The following is a 12003-nucleotide window of genomic DNA, read 5'->3' as shown; positions in this document are numbered from 1 at the left end:
CAGACGTAGCGTGTAGCAGCACATGCATAAAATAGAATAGAATAGAATAGAATAGAATAGAATAGAATAGAATAGCCATTTATTGTCATTGCCCTGTAAGGTACAATGAAATTCAGGAACCGTGCACACAAAAAACAGGAATAAAAGTTTACAATACATATGTGCATTTAAAATCTTTAAAGTGACTGTAGTTTTTTTTTTTTTTTGCAGGAGTAGAGGGGAGGTGGGCTAATTGTTTGTTCTACAGGGTGGGGGTTTTACGTGACCGAGTTCATGGCTGTTGGCAGTTGGTATGGTCCAGGGGAAGAAGGTGTTTGACAGCCTGCTGGAGTGAGATGGTAAATGGTAAATGGACTTGATTTATATAGAGCTTTATCACCACTGAAACAGTCTCAAAGCACTTTACATATCAGCTCATTCACCCAATCACTCTCACATTCACACACCAGTGGGACAGGACTGACATGCAAGGCGCTAGTCGACCACTGGGAGCAACTTAGGGTTCAGTGTCTTGCCCAAGGACACTTCGACACATAGTCAGGTACTGGGATCGAACCCCCAACCTCTCGATCAGAAAACGACCCACTACCACCTGAGCCACGGTCGCCCTTGACCCCTGAGATCTGGTTGACCTGTAGCGTCTCCCTGAAGGCAACAGATCAAATATTGGGTAGGCAGGGTGTGAGGGGTCTTGGCCTTCATTCTCCTGAGGCAACAGGAAGTGTTGATGTTCTCCAAGCTGGGCAGAGGAAAGCCGATGATCTTTTGGGTGGTGTTAATGACCCCCTGCACCCGCTTCCTGTCCTCGACTGTGGAGCCTGCATATCACACACTGAGGCTGTGTCAGTATGCTCTCTACAGAGGAGTGGTAGAAAGCCAGCAGCAGCAGCTTACCGTCTAGGTAGACCTTCCTGAGGACACGCAGGAAGTGTAGCCGCTGCTGAGCCTTCTTGACCAGGGCTTTGATGTTGTTGGTCCAGGAATGTTCCGTGGAGATGTGGGTGCCCAGAAACCTGAAGGTGGTAACAGTTTCCACCCTATCTCCATTTATGAGGAGGGGGGTGTGGACTTATTTGTGCTTCCTGAAATCCATAATTTGTTCTTTTGTTTTACATATATTCAGGGTTTTCTGAGCACCAGCGCACCAGGACCCTCACCTCATCCAGAACGCAGCCTTGGGGGAAACCAGTGCTGAGTGTGAGTGTTGAGGAGTGGTGGGGGCCGAGCCTCACAGATTGTGGGGCGGCTTGTCAGAAAGTGTTCATAACTCAACGAATCATATTACATGATCTGTCTGGTTGAAACGAGTTCAGGCTTAAAGAGAAATCAGCTTCATTCTGGTCAGACAGGTTCGTGCCGTGTTCTCTAAGGTCACGTCTTCTTTTTTAGTCCCGATTAAAGCTCTAATGTGTGCATCCTCCACGCGCGTGTAGGCGCGCATGTGTCCTCCATGTGCATCTTGGAATCAGTCTTTTGAGTAAAATGTTATTTCTTATCTCTACAGTGTGTGTGTATTTATTAGTGGATGACCCATATATATTCTCTTATTTCTGAATCTAAGAACACCCTTTGTCCAACTGCAACATTTTGCTCAGAATGCTATAAAAAACAAATATAGATCATAATGATGGAATGAACCAGTTATAACACATTTTTTAAAGAATCTCATTTTTAAATAAATAGAAAGAAACTGTATTTAGTGTAGTGGTTCCCAACCTTTTTTGGTTCGTGACCCCATTTTTATATCAATAATTTTTTTCTAGAATTAATTTTTGATCATGTTTGAGCTCAGACATTTTTTTTTTACTGCATTTTGTCAAAGATTGTGTATTGTTTTGATTTAAAAAAGAACAATTATTTAATTTTTTTAAATTTTATCTTAATTTTCCTGAAATTTCAGGTGACCCCATTTAAGCTCCAGGTGACCCCAAGGTGGAAAAACACTGATTTAATGGCTCCTGAAAGGATTGATTATAGTTATTATCATTTCCCGTCAAATCACACCTGGGGTGAGACCAAGACTGACCTCTCTCTCTCTCTGTAGTGCCATTGCGTACCCCCATTTGAGAAACACTGCTCTAACTGACAGACACTCTTTGATTGCACAAGGTTTTGTTTTTGTGTGGAAGTTTCCTTCAGCTTTGGCAGGTTTGACTGAGACGTTGTTCTGAACCAAAGACGTTATTACTCAGGCATGATGATGCAATCTCAGCCTTTAATATTAGCATTCATGCAAAGTAAATCATCAGAAAAGGTTGTCATCACTTTCTATTGACTAATGCGCAGGTGGAAATCACACTTGATGACTAAAAGATTCCATTCAACGGTGTGTGAGAACGTTAAATTACATGTTTGTAGGTTAAGCGCAACACCTGGTTTAACCCCACAGAGGAGATATAACTACAACCAACTCATTTCCACTTGAGAAATGCATTAAAACACCTCAAGAATAAATTACATTCTGTATGAGATTATTATTAATAGCTTTAACTTCAGGAAAACACAAGAAACAACTCTTGCACTGCTTTTAATAATCCCAGGGGGAATCCAAGTCGGAAACTGTACCTCCTATTTAGCAAAGTCAAATTGTAAGCTCTGAAAACTTTGAATGTGACAAATTAACAATGTTCTGTGGGGTTCCTCAGGGCTCTGTTCTGGGACCCCGTCTGTTTAGCCTTTAGATGCTTTTTATCCTTTAGGACACGTGTCAAACTCAAGGCCCGGGGGACAAATCCAATGACACAAATGTAATAAAATTCTACAATATAATGCTTATATCACATGATGGCAGTTATTTTTCATCTTAAATTGTTAAAAGAACTCAACATTTTCTTAGAATCAACAAAATTAACCCAGATTAAATCAAAGAATTGGCACAAAATCAAGGAAATTTAAAGAAATATGCGTAACTTATTGCCTCAACATTGTAGGTTCCTTACATCATTCCTATATCAATTATACGTGAAAGTGCAAACTAAGGTGCATTATGTTGAAATTGCTGGTTTTCTCCACATGAAATCTGCGGCCCACTTCAGATGAAACTGGTCCGTATTTGGTCCAAGAACTATAATGAGTTTGAAACCTCTGCTTTTGGACAAATGCTCCAGAGCTGTAAGGTTGATTATCAGAGCTACGCCGACGACACACAACTATATCTATCACTGACTATGGTGAACTGCTGGATGAGTGAAAACTTCCTTCAACTAAAACATGAGCAGATGGAGGTGACAGAAAAAAGAGAACTACTGTCAGTGAGAACCTTCAGTCTCCATCTTTAAAAGCTAAAAACCAAGTCCCAAACCTTGGTGTTCTGATGGACTCAGATCGAATCAACCACAAAAAGTGCTTTTGATGTAATCCTGCTAACACACAAATAAATAAACGCAGATGGAAAAATATTACGTCCTGCAGAGGTAATAAGCATTAAACATAAATACAATACAAAAATTATACAAATATACAAAGTGGTTCAGGACAGCGGGTTTATAATCGGAGGGTCGCTAGTTCGAGTCTCACCCAGGCCAATACTGTAGGATGTTGAGCAAGTCCCTTAACCCCAACCCAACTGCTCCCCGGGCACCAGTCCACTGGTACCCCTCTGGGAAAATGGGTAAAAATGCATAGAAGAATTTCACTATTTATATATTAATAATTTCATTATTAATAAAGCTTACATTATTATTATTATTATGTACACAATGTATTTCTATAGATATTCACATGAGCAGGAATGACAGTTAAAAATCGCTGAACCCTTGGATCCTATAATCGGTCATCTACATTCTACTCTGTTCAATCCAAAAAATGCTGTTTGAAAAAATAGTTGTAGAAAAGAGTCAAACATGGCTGTGGGAAGAATAACAAAAGACTGTCAGCAGTTATAAGTATTTTTACAGGGAATTACTGAGAATTTCCTGTACTGAGATAAAATACATTTTTGGTACAATACGCCTGTACAGTACTGTTGGTGTGATTTGAGGTGTACTTAAACGCATCATGAAGCTCTCGTCGGCTTTAACGTATTACGCAAAGTAAATGGGCATTGTACCTTAAACTGCTGATTATCCCGAGCCCTGAGTTACTATCTGGTGTCCATCGACTTAAGTTGCTCGAGCCTCGACCTAGTAACTCGGGCCCCACGGTAATATCTCGGGCCCCCAACTTAGTAAGTCGGGATCCCGACATCGAATTCATGTTCCTTTTCAGGCTCCGTAGATAGGTGACCTGACAATGTTTGATCTTTTTTTAACTTCAAGCCGGTCCCAGGACCATTTTACGTTGTGCTCACAGTGCATCATGGTAAGCTTGAGTATGCTGTGCATACTACAAAAATATACATCAGGATATTTCTCATGTACTCCTTCTTTCCATACTATCTAATGTGAAAGCATTACATACTTATTTTGACATCAAACTTAGTATGAGTAGTACGTCATTTCGAACACAATCCGAGATATTTCTTAGCATTATACTTAAAAATTATTACTGCCACATTAGACGTGAAACAACAAAGGAATGCAGTGTTCTAAGGAGGTTTGGAGCATCCATCTCCCTGAAGCAAAGTCTCACGGGATGAAATGTCATGAGAGTTACAAGGCTCCAAAACAACCTTCAACGGAAATACGTTCAAAGCGCAATTACACTTCGCCGACATTTAGAAATATCACTTTTATTTTGCGAAAAAACTGAAATGGAAACTTGGCTGGAGTGGTTTCTTCCAAACTTGAAATGGCATGTTTCGTGGTACTCACGTTGTCAGGGACTCGGCTGAGGATCACCTTAAACTAGTGGGAGGGTCACATGTTCTGGGCGGTCCTGACAGCACCACATCTGTAGCCAGTCTGCAATCATCATGTCACCTATATATATCCAGCCTGCGTGTATTACTCTTGTTGGTCTGTTAGTGTTTCACGTCTGGTCCATCCTAATCATCTGTCTGGAGTCTAGGTTGGCCGCACACCCCAGGTTGAGGATCGTCCTGCACCTTACGTCAGTCTGTACTGTTTCCTGTTAAAATAAAGACTTTGCCAAGCAAACCTGCCTCTGAGTCCTGCCTGCTACCCCTGACACACGTCACCTATTGGCTGTCCTATATATTGGCTGATTGTTGTGAGATTTTTCGCTGCTGTTTTGGCCTGTCAAAGACATGCTGACACACTGTTATTACATGTCGTGGTGCAATGATCCAAGCCCAAAAATAAAAAAGATTAGAAACAAAATCAGTGACAGGGATTTTTGCTGACTTATGGGAATATACCTCACCAGAAACATTCCTGAAAGGTCACTGTAGGTGTGGCCCACCACGCCAAACGGTGCCTGATCCTGTCAGGAGATAAAGAGTTGGAAGAGATGCAGAAAGTGAATGAAGCATGCAAGAGTAACGCTCATAAAACCAATACAGTTAATGATTGAGAAATAAAGAAAAACCTCAAGGTCCAGTGATAAAATCACTTCAGATACGCACACATTGGGTTCCAAAACAAAACAAACACAACTAAGAACTAAACAGATAAAATACTAAAATATAACAGAAACAACATCTAAAACCAGCTTAACCCTAGAGCAGTGGTTCTCTAACTATTCTGGCTCAAATACAATCACAAAAAAATATATATATATATATATATTTTTTTTTTTTCCTCAGAAAGTCAATTACTTCTCACTCACTAAAGTTCAATTGCAATTATTCACAATTACTAAGCCTGAAATAAATAACCTAATAAAAGTTAACCTTGTATTTCTAATGATAATGGCTCCTAAAGCAGATGTAAAATACACTAAAAACAAATATCATTGAATTTCTTTCCCATCTATTGTTTACCTTGTTAGGCTTCCACATATAGGTTCTAATATTTGTGGTGTGGGCGTTTGAGCCTTCTTTTTGTCAGTATCCCCCTAGATTTAAATATATTTCTTAAATGGTAAAATATGGGAAAGCTTGATATGAAACATATTTTAATAATTGTTAATTACATATGTGTAAAACTAACATGGTCCACTAGTTTCGCGTTAAATAATAAGTGACAATTTGAATCAAACTTTCATAGCAATTATCAAGTAAATTATCTAAACTCAATTAAAATTTAATTACGATTACGACGGCAACATATTTTCAAAATTACAATTATAATTGACCCCAATCATGTGTGCAATACACTGTTATTCTTTTATGTAATATTGGTATTATTATTGTAATTATTGGTTCTTACGTCAGTATTGCTCCTCACGGATAAATAATTGCTTTATTTAGTTTTATTTATGTATTTTTGCACTGAAATGAAACCCAAATATGGTTTCATTGTAATTGTGTTTAATGACAAAGATTGTGAGTCCGAACCCAACAGGTTCCTGGACACCGTGTCAAACGTATCCTAACTGGATAGCTAACAGAACCAAAAACAACATGTTAACAAGTGAGAGCACGTAACTATCATTTTTGTTTTCGCATTTTTTTTTATGTGTTTTTATTTGGGTGTCGTGTTAGCCTGAGAGTCTTTGACGAATCAGTGATACTTCAGTGATTCTGCCTCCAAGATTTATTCCATTTGGGCTTGTCTGACCTGCGTGGAATGCTCTGCGAGTTTAAAATTGCACAAGTTTCCCCCCAAGGACAGCAGTTTCCTCCCACTGTCTAAAAGACGTGTGAAGGTTAGTCTCTGAATGTAACTGACTGTTGGACTGTGGGAGAAAATCAGGAGTAAAAGGAGAATTTGCCAGATCTGCACCAAACCATGTGACGCAGGGTTGATTTTGTAATTACCATAAAAATTCTATAAAAATTCTATAAAAATGTCAATTATAATTTAACGCAAAACTGGGGAACCGTGTTCCAATTCTATGTAGAGTTATACACATATGTAGTTAATAATTATCACAATATGTTTCATATCAAGCTTTCCCATATTTTATTTAAAATACATCGAGGGTTATGCTGATAGAAAGGCTCAGACGTCCACACTACAAATATTAAAACCTATATTTTCATTGATTAGGAAGAACAACAAGGTAACCAATAGATAGGAAATAAATACATTTGTTTGTTTTTAGTTGATTTAGGACCTATTGTCATAAGAGATGCTAACAGAAAGCTAACACAAGAGAAAGGTTCACTTTTATTAGGTTATTTATTTCAGGCTCAGTAATTGTGATTAATTGTAACTGAACTTTATTAATTGACAACGTAATTGTGATTGACTTTCTGAGAACAAAAAATAATTGTAATTTAATTGTAACTATAGACAAAATGCTGGTCACTGTAATCGTGATTGAATTGTAATTAAAAATGGACAATTAAAAAGGTAATTGTAACTGAAAAATGTAGTTGACCCCAACCCTGGCTGTGAAAGCGCATTATTATCTGTCCTCACATCAAAAAGCTCTACTTTTAACTTTCCCTCAATAATTTAAGTCTAAGCTTAATTTCAAATCAAAGGGAAATCATGTTTTAAAGCCATGATGTCATCATCATGGCTTTCCCAAACTGTTTAAAGGCATATTAATCTAAAATTTAGCAAAAAATAATTTAAAAAAAGCATAAAATTTTTTTCCCTCTCAATATTCTCACAACAAAAATCCTACTTGACCAAAAACATGTCACACAGTGAGAAAAAGTTTAGTTTTTTTTTACATAGTGTAACATTGAATACATATGTTCTGATCACTATAGTGAAAAACAAACAAATATTTAACCCAAATTGTACATATGTATCCTTCAGTTTGAGAAGACTTTAAATTATGATCAAGTTTATTCCATCATTTTATATCACAAACAGAAGTGCACAAGGTTTTTGAAGGTGTGTGGACTTTTGGGATGAATAAAGTTAAGTTCTCCTCTTATATTGTAATCATTGTCTTTTAATTTGTACAGTTTTGGTAAAGAAACCCAAAACATTTGTTGTGATAAAAAAAAAAGGGATTATCGTGGTCTCGATAACTCGCATGATTAATAATCCCTATAATTCTTTTTTGTAATGAGCAAAAATTAAGATCACTGAGGTTTTTTTTCTCCAACTACCTTCGGGACATGAAGACAAGCACAGACACTCACTTAAACGCACTCAGATCAAACATGAAAACCATTAACAACACTCATTATCAAACTACACGACATAAACTACATTTGAGACGAGCAACCTGTAAGATTTACAACATGAAAATGGAAAGCTGGGTGAAGCTTTCACTGGAATTCCTGTATGTCATGTGGTTTGATAACAGAGTTGTTTTTAAAAGGTGGGGCAGCCCACATACTTCCTTTAAAACACGGTCAATAGAGGTCGGCTAGGTGACTTCATACACCTACACCACAATTCTGAGCGACTTACTGCCATTTCCTTCCAGATTTATGAAGTGTCTGCAGGACTGAACATGTCAGGCTGTGTTTTACCACTGTAGTGAACCGGAGCGCTGACTCAGGGTGTTTCCTGCTTTGAGCTCTACGTGTGCTTGAATTTGCTCTGATCACACTGAACCAGATGATCACACAAGTAAAACTAATGACGCTTTCCCTTTATACTTTCCCAGAAACAGCAACATTAAGAGCATCAGCTGTAATGTTATGAAACAACTGTTAAAGACACACATTTTTTTTTTTTAAGGACACTGATATTTGGTTGAATCTGGTGTTTCACATTAAAAGTGAAACACCAGATTCTTTTGGGGATTTTAATACTTCCCAAATCTCTGAATTATTCCTCAAAGACACAATAATAACCTGGTGTAAACTACGTTGTCTTATGTGTTTGTTTGTTTTTTAAGTACTAACGCTTCCTCACAGTCTGAAACACATTTCCTCCACATTGTTTTTTGTCCAGGCGGATATTCATTCTGTTCGGGCCTTTCCCTCCTGCTTCAAACTAAAGCTCCAGGCCAGGAATGTTGTTTTTCATTTCCATTGTCTGTCCATCAACAGCAGCTCACCCTCCCTGAGTGTCAAAAGAAAATCTCTGAGAAAAATGTAAATGCAAGCCTTTAAATAATGCCTCCTACACTACATTAAATTTCTAATTTAAAAATATCTTTTCATAAAAAACAAGTAACTGATCAGCTGTGTGTGTGTGTGCTTGTGCAATGTTTATGTATAAAGAGTAATAATACCCAAAACTAATCATTTTTGGTGACCGCTATTGGCAATTATCATGATGAGGTAAGCATTGTAAAGATTTAGGTTTTTTCATCCATCCACTCATCCAGTCATCCATCCATCGTAATCAATGAGGCAGGCATTTAGGATTTGGTGATATGAAATATCAAATATGCAGATGTAGTTTTAGACAAAACACGAGACGGAAAGACAAGACGAGACAAGATGAGAAGATGAGACAACGAGACTAGATAAGATGAGATACAAGAAAATGAGGTACTACAAGATGAGACAAGACAAGACACAAGATGAGACAAGATAGATGAGACTAGACAAGATGAGACAAGAAAATGAGGCACGACAAGACAACAAAACACGACATGACAAGATGAGACAACCGTAGACGAGATACGACGAGACACAACAAGATGAGACAAGATAAACAACGAGTTGAAACAAAAAGACACAAAAAGATGAGATGAGACGACGAGACAATATGAGACACAAAAAAATTAGGCCTTATAACATGAGACAAGATAGACGACGAGTTGAGACAACAAGTCATGATAAGACTAAACACGACAAGATGAGACGACGAGACTAGAAAAGATGAGATTTGACAAGATGAGATACAAGCAAAGGAAGTACTACAACATGAGACAGGACAACACAAAACAAGATGAGACAAGATAGATGACAAGACATGACAAGATGAGACAAGCTAGAAGAGATACGACATGACACAAGATGAGACAAGATAGAAGATACGACGTGACACAAGATGAGACAAGATAGAAGAGATACGACGTGACACAAGATGAGACAAGATAGAAGAGATACGACGTGACACAACAAGATGAGACAAGATAGACAGCAATATGAGAAAACAAGACGAGATTGGACACGACATGAAGATGAGACAAGATAGACGACAAGTTGGGACAACAAGACACAACAAGATGAGATATAGAGTTGAGACGATGAGACTAGACAAGATGAGACCAGAAAATGCGGTACTACAAAATGACACGACAAGACACAATAAAACAGGACATGACAAGATGAGACAACAATACATGAGATACGACGAGACACAAGATGAGATGACGAGACTAGACAAGATGGTACATAACAAGAGCTGAAAAAATAGACTGCAAAATGAGACATTGAGACATGACAAGAAGAGACTCAAAGAGATTAGACACGATGAGTCAAAATGAGACACGACAAGATGAAACGAGACATCATGAGAAACAACAATTTTGAGAAATTCCGTATTTTGCTCATTTATAATAGATTGAATCATTTATATTTTCATACTTTCCTATCTTCTCAGGTAAACCAAAATGTTACACATTTCAAAATATCATCTCCTCACTTCTATAGTTTTAAACTGAACTAAAAATGTGGACGTTATTTTATTGTGAAATCCCAAATGAGGAAAATGTCAAGTGTTAAATGTCAGTCGTCTTTTAACATGTCTTCAAACAGTGAGTGGGAGGGTATGCATTCCTGGAGCACACATGGTGTTTTATCCACCTGTGTTATCTCTGACGCTTTCTCCTCACACTGGGCCTCTGTCACTTAGGTGTTTGTTCACTGCTTGAACACACATGTTGGCAATGCTGAGCAGCAGGAAAATACACAATGTTCATCCAACACTCAGCAGCACTTTTATCTTTTATCACCGATCCAGAGGAACTCCTGGTTTTATAAAAACAACGTGTCTGGATTCGTTGTATTCTTACATAATGAGGTTTCCAAGCTCAAGATCAAAGATATCCTATTCCTCTATCCTTCTTTATTCCATTAATCCCTAAAATCTACTCACTGGCCACGATTACATGATGTATTTTAATTTGGTAAAGTAAATTATTAAAAAAAATATATATATATATATATATAGAGAGAGAGAGAGAGAGAGAGAGAGAGAGAGAGAGAGAGAGAGAGAGAGAGAGAGAGAGAGAGAGAGACTTAAAGAAGGAGAGAGTAAAAGAGTAAAATTGCTCAAACTAAGCAGCGTTATCATTTACAAAGTGTCTATAGTTCCGTACCCGAACCGCAGACAAACCTGACTATTGTTCTGGCACTTCCTGTGCGCATGTGCAGTTCCGTAACTGCCGGACCTTTTCTATATTACTATGCCTGTGTTACCACTGTGTCTAAGGTGCTATACTCAAGGATTCTTCCTTCCGCTGGTGTGGGTTCGAATTCCACTTGTGACATTTTTTTTACATGGCAAATTCCACCTTTAAAAATACATATACAAAAAAAAAAGATACAATTTAGGGTATTTCCTGGGTTTCCGTTAGGGATAGGGTAAGGACTTAAATAAAACTGACAGAACTATAGCTAGAATGACGGAACTACCGGCATTCGGCTTACTGTGCATGTGGACGCATGCGCACAAGAAGTGCCAGAACTATTGTCTGGTTTGTCTGAGGTCTGGGTCTGAACCAATAGCAACAGCCTTTATTGTTTCCTAGTCACTGTGTTTTTTTGCACTTAAGATATTTGCATATTGTGTAAGTTATGTTAACAATTGGGAAAACTGTAATGAAAACTTTTAACCACTGGGTGGGGCAATGACCACCCTCCCACCAGCAAACTCTGCATGTGTTGTTATGAGGAGTTTTGGAGCGTCCGTCTTCCAGCAGCGAAATCTCACGAGATGAGATTCCGCGGTAGTTGCGAGACTCCAGCACAAAGCAACGTTCAATGGAAACACGTTTAAAGGACAATTATACTTTGTCGACATTTAGAAATATCGCTTTTATTTTGTGAAAATCTGTAATGGAAACCCAGCTTGTGATTCCGAATTGAGGTTTGCATGGAAAACACGTTTATTCAGCTTTATTCAATTCCGCTTTAGGTAAGAGTTCTGATTGGACGTGACGTATTCACGTCTATCGGAAAAAGCACAA

This window comes from Gouania willdenowi, chromosome 11, assembly GCF_900634775.1.
Source record: "Gouania willdenowi chromosome 11, fGouWil2.1, whole genome shotgun sequence".
In the NCBI taxonomy this organism is placed as follows: Eukaryota; Metazoa; Chordata; class Actinopteri; order Blenniiformes; family Gobiesocidae; genus Gouania; species Gouania willdenowi.
Note: the sequence above shows the minus strand (reverse complement) of the source record.